Genomic DNA, 9,397 nt, shown 5'->3' on the forward strand with positions numbered 1-9,397 from the left:
GCAATCCTTGTAGTCATATTTTTAAAAAATTCATCTTTCTCCTTTGCCCTGAAGTCTACTTGGTAGAATTGTCAGTTAAAGCAACACCATTTTCAATAGCATAAAAAATACAGCATACTTAGGGATTAACCTAGCCAAAGATATATAAGACATGTAGACTGAAAACAACAAAACATTGCTGAGAAAAATTAAAGAACACATAAATAAATGGAGATATATACTACTCGTATATCAGTCGACTATATATTGTTAAGATGCAAATTCTCCACAAATACAATCACAATCTTAAAAGCTTGTTTGTGAAAATTTACATCTGATTCTTAAATTCATATGGAAATGGAAATACCCTTTGCAAAGAGCCAAACAACTTTGAAGAAGAGTAAAGTTGAAATATCAACACTATCTAGTTTCCATACTTAAAGGTAGAGTCTTAAAACCAGTGTGATATAGAGATGGAGAGAGAGATCAATAGAACAGAGTAGAGACTTTAGAAGTAGACCCTCACATATATTGACAGGTTTTGAAAAACATGCAAAGACAATTCAGTAAATAAAGGACAGCCTTTACAACAAACGGTATTGGAAAATTAGATATCCATATTAAAAAAAATGAACTTCTTCAATCTATAACTTGAACCATAAACAAAAGTTCATTCAAAACATTGAATAGACTTAAAATATAAAACTATAAATCATTTTGAATAATATTTACATAGGATTCAATTTTGTGACCTTGAGTTAGGCAGAAATTTCTTAGATGAAACACAACATACATCTTTACCACATGATCCAACAATTCCCTCATATGTATTTACCAAGAGAAATGAAGTTTGCCCCTAAGGAGAACACCCCACTCTTCCTATTTGGCTTATTCAGCCCCTCTGGGAAACCACTGGCAAAACCCAAGCCTCCATGGGTCCAGGGAGATCAGATGTGGATACTTGAGTTCCTCAGAGAGCTCAGTGGCCCTTTCCCTCAGGAAACTAGACACTCAGTCTCATTAGACAATGGAGAGTGGGTAGCAGATGGACTTCAAAACCACAAGAGAGACCTTAGCCATCACTAGGGCTGATGTACCCACAGAAAGTCAAGGACCAGGGGTAACAGGCTTAAGTGGATATAGGCTGGCTCATAAACTGCATCTCACAACCTCCATAATTCTTCCTCTTGCTCATGTTCTATATCTGGTCAAGCACTGACTTCCATTTAAGAGCTAGGGCTTTGGAGACAAACATGCCTGAGTTCACATCTCAGCTCTGATGCTTTTTACCTGCGCACCCTCAGATAAGAAACTTATATCTCAAATTCCTTATCTGATACAGGAGGATCATTTCTTCTGTAGGGAGTTCTTCCAAAGGTCAAACGAAAGTACTTTGAAAAGTGTTTAACACAGTTCCAAGCACATAGAAATTATTTTCTAAAGAGTAACTGTCGCTGTTGCTATTAATCCAAATTGTTTCCATCTAACTGCCATTTTCCCTCTTTATGTCACCATCAACCCTCACCTTTTAATGGGCTTTCCTAGTGGTATGTTTCTCTCCCCAGTGTAGTCTTCCCAGTGCATCCTGGTCAATACATTCTTGGACGTTGTGTAGTTGCGCTACAAGAATGTACGGACAAGAAAAATGGGGATATAATCTCTATACTCAGCTGAATGGCCCAAGAAACACATAAACTTTTAACCAGATATGTATCAATAGGTGTGATGAGATTAGAAAAAAAAAAAGTATTTCAATTATTGTGGCACCAGGTAGAATCAATCAACCCCTGGCATGTTTTCAAGTATTTCCCTTGTCAACTACCACAGGTCAGACAAGATGCTACTTAGCATCAGACCCACCCTTACAGCCCCCTGATGTGGATACTATCACACTATTTTACAGATGATAAAATTAAGCTTCATGGAATTTCATAAATTTTCCCAAGGTCATAGGACTAAATGACAAGATCAAGATTAAAAACATATACTTGTCAAAGATCTGTCCTTTTCCCCCACTATACTAGATAATCTCCCTGCCCACTTAAATGTGGTATTTTTATATACATTTTTCACCCACAGAATCCCTTGTGAGACCCTGCTGTCATCCCCAAATCAAGAAATCGTATCCTACAAGAGCAAACAGAGCTGTGACAGGTGTGAGTTCAAGGTAAGTCCAATCTAGGGAACCTCGGAGATTACAAATGTGGTCTAATTCTACATAATGTCCCCTTCTACCCCATGAGAAAACTGCGCAGAGATTCTCAAACTTCTGAATTTCCTCTTTGACATTTTCAATATTCCAGCTGCTCTCCTAACAACCATGTCTCATTAGCACCCAACCATAACCTAGGAAAGTGGGACCAGATTTCCTGCCAAGTGGTTACAGTTTAACAGTAAATAAATGAGTCCCTGGTACTTTTCTTATAGCTGGCTGGGGGGCCCACTCCCACCTTCTGGGTCCACTAACAGCTGAGTAAATACACTGCCAGAAGCTGCAACCAGAGAATTACCATTCAGTGCCCACAGCCCAGGATATACTAGGACTGCTGTTATTGATCCATTAACAGGCGGGAAATTACCAAAGCCCTCACTACTAAATCCCCTACTATGTTGTCTGTAAAAAAGACTGTTCTATTTCTTGAACTGGAGAATCAGAGGCAGGACTATTCATTTAGATAAAATTAAATTAAAATCTTTAAGTTATACTCAAAACCTGTATAGATGCTGCAGCCTCGTAACTAAGCCCGGGTCTTGGACAGCTTGTCCACTGCAGCCCACCTGATGTATCCATCACCAGCAGGTGAGGGTTTAAGCAGCAAGCCATCAGTTCTGTTATGCAATTTTCTTTTATTTTTCCTCCAGATATAACCTATTTTATTTTATTCCTTTAAAAATAACAAGAACTTTATATTTTTAGTTAATTTTTATTGGAGTATAGTTGCTTTACAATGTTGTGCTAGGTTCTACTGTACAGCAAAATGAATCAGCCATACATATACATATGTCCCCTCCCTTTTGGACTTCCTTCCCATTCAGGTCACCACAGTGCATTAAGTAGAGTTCCCTGCGCTATACAATATGTTCTCATTAGGTATCTATTTTATACATAGTATCAATAATGAATATGTGACAATCCCAGTCTCCCAATTCTGCCCACCCCCGCTCCTTGGTATCCATACATTTGTTCTCATCTGTGTCTCTATTTCTACTTTGTGGAAGACCTAAACAGACATTTCTCCAAAGAAGACATACAGATGGCCAACAAACACATGAAAATATGCTCAACATCACTAATTATTAGAGAAATGCAAATCAAAACTACAATGAGGTATCACCTCATACCAGTCAGAATGGCCATCGTCAAAAGATCTACAAACAATAAATGCTGGAGAAGGTGTGGAGAAAAGGGAACCCTCATGCACTGTAGGTGGGAGTGTAAATTGATACAGCCACTATGGAAAACAGTACAGAGTTTCCTTAAAAAACTAAAACTGCATTTTTCTAACGAACACCTATGGACAAACTCTGTGTTAGGCCATTAGGCCCTGGGCTATTATGCTCCGTGGGAGTATTTGGGTGGAATGCATTGTCCCTGTCCTCATGGTATATCAGGAAAAGCCAATATCTGAAGAAACAGTTTTGATTCTGGGGGACACACATAACAGTAGACATATTCAGGCCAAAGAAGAAATATCTCTAGCAGGATTAAACAGGGGATTGCCAAACAAGTAATGTGTGAGTGCAGTTTCAAGGATGAATTTGAGTGTGTGAGCTGGGGAAGGGTAGATGTCTGATGAGAAATGTCATTCCATGTAGAGAAAGCAACATGTAGCAAGGAATGAAGGAGTGAAACAGCAATAGCATGTTGTAGAAAGTCAAAGGAGTTGGGATTGGCACAAAAATGAGTCTGGACATAGGCAAGGGTGAAAACGTGGCCTCTCCTTCCAGTAATGCCACTTGCTTATCTCAAGGCTAAGTTCAGCCCTTGGCATGGTGTCCACAGGACACAGATGTGAGCATAGCATAGTCTGTCCTGTCCCCAAGAAAGAGACATTCCCTTTCTACGCTACACGATCCTTTGTTGTACTTCTATTAAACACCTTCCCTATTCCTGTGTTTTTCACCTAACGCTGTTAACACTGTCATGTTTTCTGTAGATCAGGAGTGAATCTTTCCCTCTATGGTTCTCTAAGGCACAGTTTTCTCTACCACAGCACCTATTTGAATCTGGTCCTTAACTAGAGTCGGAGCTTTTGGAGTATAGAGACCATTCATTCTGCATTTACAGAGCTTCTATTCAGACCAGACTCTCTGGTATGTACTGGTGTCACAGGTAATAAGTGACAGCTAAATATCAGGAGCTGAGTGAGCAACAAAGACAGCTGTCCCAGCCTAGCCCTTCCAGTGGTCAGAGGAAGCATCAGCTTTACTGATTTTTCTCTTTATCCCAGTACCAATCGTAGGAACTTGGACAATGGTGGTTACATTGTTGTGACAACGTTGTGTCTTGGAATGAGTAGTGAACTCTAGAATACTGAGTTCATGTCCATTTCTCTCATAATAATAGCTGGGCAAGTCTTGATCATTTATTTTCCCATCAAAGAAATAAAAATTAAAACTATCCCATATTTGCAAAGCACTTCCTATTTCTCAATGTGCTTTTATGTGCATGGGCTCATCCATCTTTATAACAAATCCATGTACAGTTGCAGATACTGAGTTTTGGTGGTGAAAGGGTACAGCATGAACTTGAAGCTGGGATTTTCTTTGAATTGCAAGTCCTTTTCTCGGGTTCTAAGGCCCCACAAAACTCTAAAACTCTACATTCTGTGGCTTGGGATTTCTTATTTTCAGTGAAGTGTTGTCAACCCATCCTTATTATGTGTTGTTCATTCAAACCACATCCGAAAGAACAATGGCCTTGACAGATGTCATTTTTGCTTCGTTCTGAACAGAAATAATGATGATTCTTCCTGCTGACAGTGGGTCCTCTCCCTGACCTCAGTACACACTTCTATCCCCAGAAAGCAGAGGTCAGGCAGACGCCTGTTCCCAGGCAGTAGCAGATTTCTCTTTGTTGCCTGGGAATTTTCCACAGCTTTGGAGATATAATAGTGTTCTGTCGTGTTTGGTGATGACATCTACCCTGTAACAAAACCTTTCCTTTATCATTTTCTCAAAGGTTGAAATTCTGCTCACTTCGTTTTTCTTAATAACCACATGTCCCTTTTGGTTTGATATGTGTGCTGTGTTGTGTCATACACTGGCAAGGATGGTGAACTTGGAATCAGAGGATGCTGGTCTGGGTCCTGAACTGATGCCTTGTGACTTGGGACAATCTACTTAGCTTCCTTGGGTCTTGACCATCTGTAAAATGGGAATAATAATAACATCTGACCTCCCTGCTACTGTGATTATCAAATGCTATTAAAATAGTGCACACTCTTATTATTACTATAGTTTTATGCACGGCTGAACTATTGAAGAATTGTGCTAATACACCTAGAACAGAATTAAGTAGCCGTGCAATGAATTCAAGCCCATTCTGCAGTGATGCGATATGATTCAGTCTTTCTAGAGCATGCAAGTCTTAGCACAAGGTGACTGTGCTAAGACAAATGCAGCCCCACTTGTGCAGATTTCAGGAAGGAAGGAAAGAAATAAACATTTATGAGTCTCACTGTTTTCCAGATGTGCACTAGACATGTGACATTTAGTTTATTCTGAGCACCAAATGCTACAGAGTCGGCATAATTATGCCCATTTTATAAGTGATGAAACCTAATGGCAGAGAGGATAAGGATTGGATCCCAGGTCAGTTTGTTCATATTTAATATTTCATTTATATCATATATGTGTATGTGTGTGTATGATATTTGGCCTTGTGTAAGTATCAAGACTGAAATCTAATCCAAGGCTAGGGACTCAGAACCCAGTGAAGTGAGAGAGCATATAGTTTGCAGTCAACAGCAATGGTTTTGGAAGCTGACGTGTGTTTGGATCTCATCTGTCCCACTTGGTTGGTCTGAGATAATAATGGGCAACTTAGACAAAATTTCTGGATGACTGAATCTGAGAAATGGCCACGATCTGCCTCACAGTATCACCGGCACACATGGCACAGGGTCAGGCACAGAATTTCCTTTCTTCCTAGGCATTAAGCATCCATTCTGAAGTCACACACAAGCTATGTCTCCAGATGAAACATTCGGCACTTATCTTTGCATCTCACTGTAAATTCCTTGAGAGCACGGGCTGTGATTTATTCATCCTGCATCTCCATAAACCCCAGCGCAGTGCTAAAGTCAAAATATGTAACTGGGGTAACCTGGCCAGAACGTTGCAACACGAAAACCTGGTTTTAAGTCCAGGTTCTGCTTGGGTGATTTTATGCAAAGGCTTTTTTCTTTTTTCTCTCTCCTGAGACTTGGTTTCTTGTTCTGTCTAATGATTCCTCTATCACAGGCTCATTACGAAGATTAAGTTAAAGCCCATCGTCAAAGTATGAGAACTCTAAACTGAGATAATCTTGTGAATGATTGAGTAAACCTTGTTTCCACCTAAAATAAGGCAGCTACTTTCAATTTCGTCTAATGCTATTTCTCCCATTTCATCTCTCCTCCTATCCTTATTCTCTCCATCTTTAGTGACATGATAGTGGTCTAGCTCTGGAAAATACTCAGGGCTATGTGAAACCAGTGACTAATACGTTGATACATTAATTACAGAAAACTGGTAGCGTTTGCAGGCCATGCTTTCTAGTTCTTGATTACTCGCTGAGTGGGTTCAACTGCTTTCTGCGTCGCCGTGTTATCACGCATTTGCATTCAACTTCTTATTTTCTGGCACCATTGCTTTCCATAGGGCCTCCTTTCCTCAGTAAATTGTGAGGGGGAAGTCAGGTGATAGAGACAAATGAAGAAGATGTACCTGCGTCTAATTGAAGCAGTCCAAATATAATCAAAAGGAGTAGAGGATTTGGAATTATCCTGTCATTTTAAACTGTTAAAACCAAATACTAATGGATTAGATGAATTCCAATGGATCTTGAAAACGTATTGCTTTTTGTAGAGGGATCATGTGTATGTGTACTGAATTCATATACAGGCTCCAGCATCTTAATAAAAGAGTAATCATGACCTATGTATGTTATGAAGTTGCATCGAGCTTTTGTCATTTCATACATTTAGACTTGTCATTTATTATAATCATCAATTTAAGTGATTTATTGAAGAAGGGAAAAAGCAATGATAATTGCTTTTTCTTAGCAAGATATTTGAGGATTGTCATGATATGCAGTACTCTCAATATGATAATCAAATACTTGTATATAACCGACAACCTAATCTTAGCATTGTGTGCAGATAAGTGGATTAAAGTCAACTCTCTTTCCAAATGTATAAACATTTACAAAATAGAAATTTGTTTTAGAATTAAAATACATTTCCTGAAAAATACAAGGGATGTGATCTCACAGAATCAGACAGAATCACAGATGACCATTTTGTCTTGATTGAAGATTGTTCTAGAACACAGGTAGAAATTTTATAATTAGATACAAGATACATAATATGTGTCTTTAAAGGGGAGGAAACAATTGGAGTGACTTGGGAAGAAAAACCCAGTATTTATTCAATAGCTAGCATTTGTTTGATGCTTGTGTGTACATGGCACTATCTTGGGTATTTGTAAATATAGTATCCATTTATTCTTTAAAAAAAAGCCCAATACCAATATTTGACCCCTCTTTACAGATGAAGACATTGTGGCTTGGTTTTTTAGGGCTGTGTACTTAGTGTCTGAGCTAGAATTAGAACTCAGGTCTTCAACATCAGCTCCATTATTCTTTCCTATATAACATCACAATATGCGTTTGAACAAAGGAATGACATAAATATTTCCTTAAGAAAAGCACAAAACCTATGACTGTAAGACACGTTGTTTTCAATGTAGCGGGCAAAATATTCCCCCCTTTTCCCCCTACGATACTTGTAAATCAAGCAGTAGCTGAATCCAACAAATTCAATCACACATTTTCCCTGGTTCCACCGAATGTCATGTGCATAATTGCACTTAATAATAACGTTATACACTCATTTTTCATTTGGTCTGTTTCTATAGCCTACGTAGGTTCATGAGTGATTTGAAATATGCCTTTGCCTGAATCCTTTCACAAGCGCACTTTTTTCCTTTCCACACTTACTTCTCTGTAATAATCCCATGCTTCAAAGTCCAACAGCTCACCCGCTGCAGCTTGAGCAGGAGATAAATAAGGTCAGGAGGGGATTTATGAATCATCTCTGCTACCACCTTTTACGGGAAACGCTGAAATCCAAACCCATTTGGCATTGACTCAGAGTGAGACTTCCTGAAGCAGTGAAAGGGAAAGGAAAACTATTTAGAGTCACATCTTCTAAAATAGAGTTTAACCCCAGTGACCCTACCTACGTGATAAGCCAGAAACCTAGCATCAAGGGCCATAGAACTTTTTGGAGAAAAAGTCAAGGTATGTCCCTGGCTTACCCGTTTTTTTGACTGACTTTGATTTCTTTTTGTCCACATTCATATCAGGTGGTCAAAGAAATCCCACTCGCTGAAATATATTGTGCCTGTTATAAGCCTCACTTTGCAGAATGAAATCCAATCATTCATCCAATTGATTGATCAGTTAAGTCAAAGGTATTTACTGACAGGTTACGACCATTTGTCAGCTACTTCTTATGTACTTGATATTAACTAGGTGATTCTACGTATTTAATTTTACTTAATCTTAAAAATGAAAAAAAAAAAACCAAGCTATATAAAAATATATGAGAAAAGCTCCCTGGCAAAGGTAGACACATGGACAAAAATAAAAAGCAGTATTCTTGTAGTTTAGGTTTGTCACTCCACTTTTGTGCTTTTACAGAATTTGAAAGACAGAAGCATAAAAAATAATTATAAATCTATGTTCACTGCTACACAATATATAAAAACGTAACTTGGGACATCAATAACATAAAGGAGGTGGGGCTGTAAAGGAGTAAAGTTTTGTATACAACCGAAGTTAAGCTGTCATCAGTTTAAAACAGATTGTTGTAACTTTAGGAAGTTATATACAATCCCCATAGTGACTGCAAAGAAAGTATAGAATATAGACAAAAGGAAACGAGAAGGGAATCAAAATGTGTCACTACAAGAAATTAACTAAACATAAAGGAATGCAGTAAGGGCAGAAATGAGAGACAAAAAGCTATAAGACATGGAAAACAAATAACAAAATGGCAAGAATAAGTCCTTCCCCCTCTGCACTTACTTACTTTAAATGTAAATGGATGCATCCAAATGGAGTATTAGTTGGCCTTAAAAAGGAAGGAAATTCTGGCACATGCTATAGCATGGATGAACCTTGAGACATTATGCTTAGTGAAGTGATTGA

Source organism: Aethalodelphis obliquidens, unplaced genomic scaffold (assembly GCF_003676395.1).
Source record: "Aethalodelphis obliquidens isolate GAN/ISIS:26980383/991018 unplaced genomic scaffold, ASM367639v1 scaffold12, whole genome shotgun sequence".
NCBI lineage: Eukaryota > Metazoa > Chordata > Mammalia > Artiodactyla > Delphinidae > Aethalodelphis > Aethalodelphis obliquidens.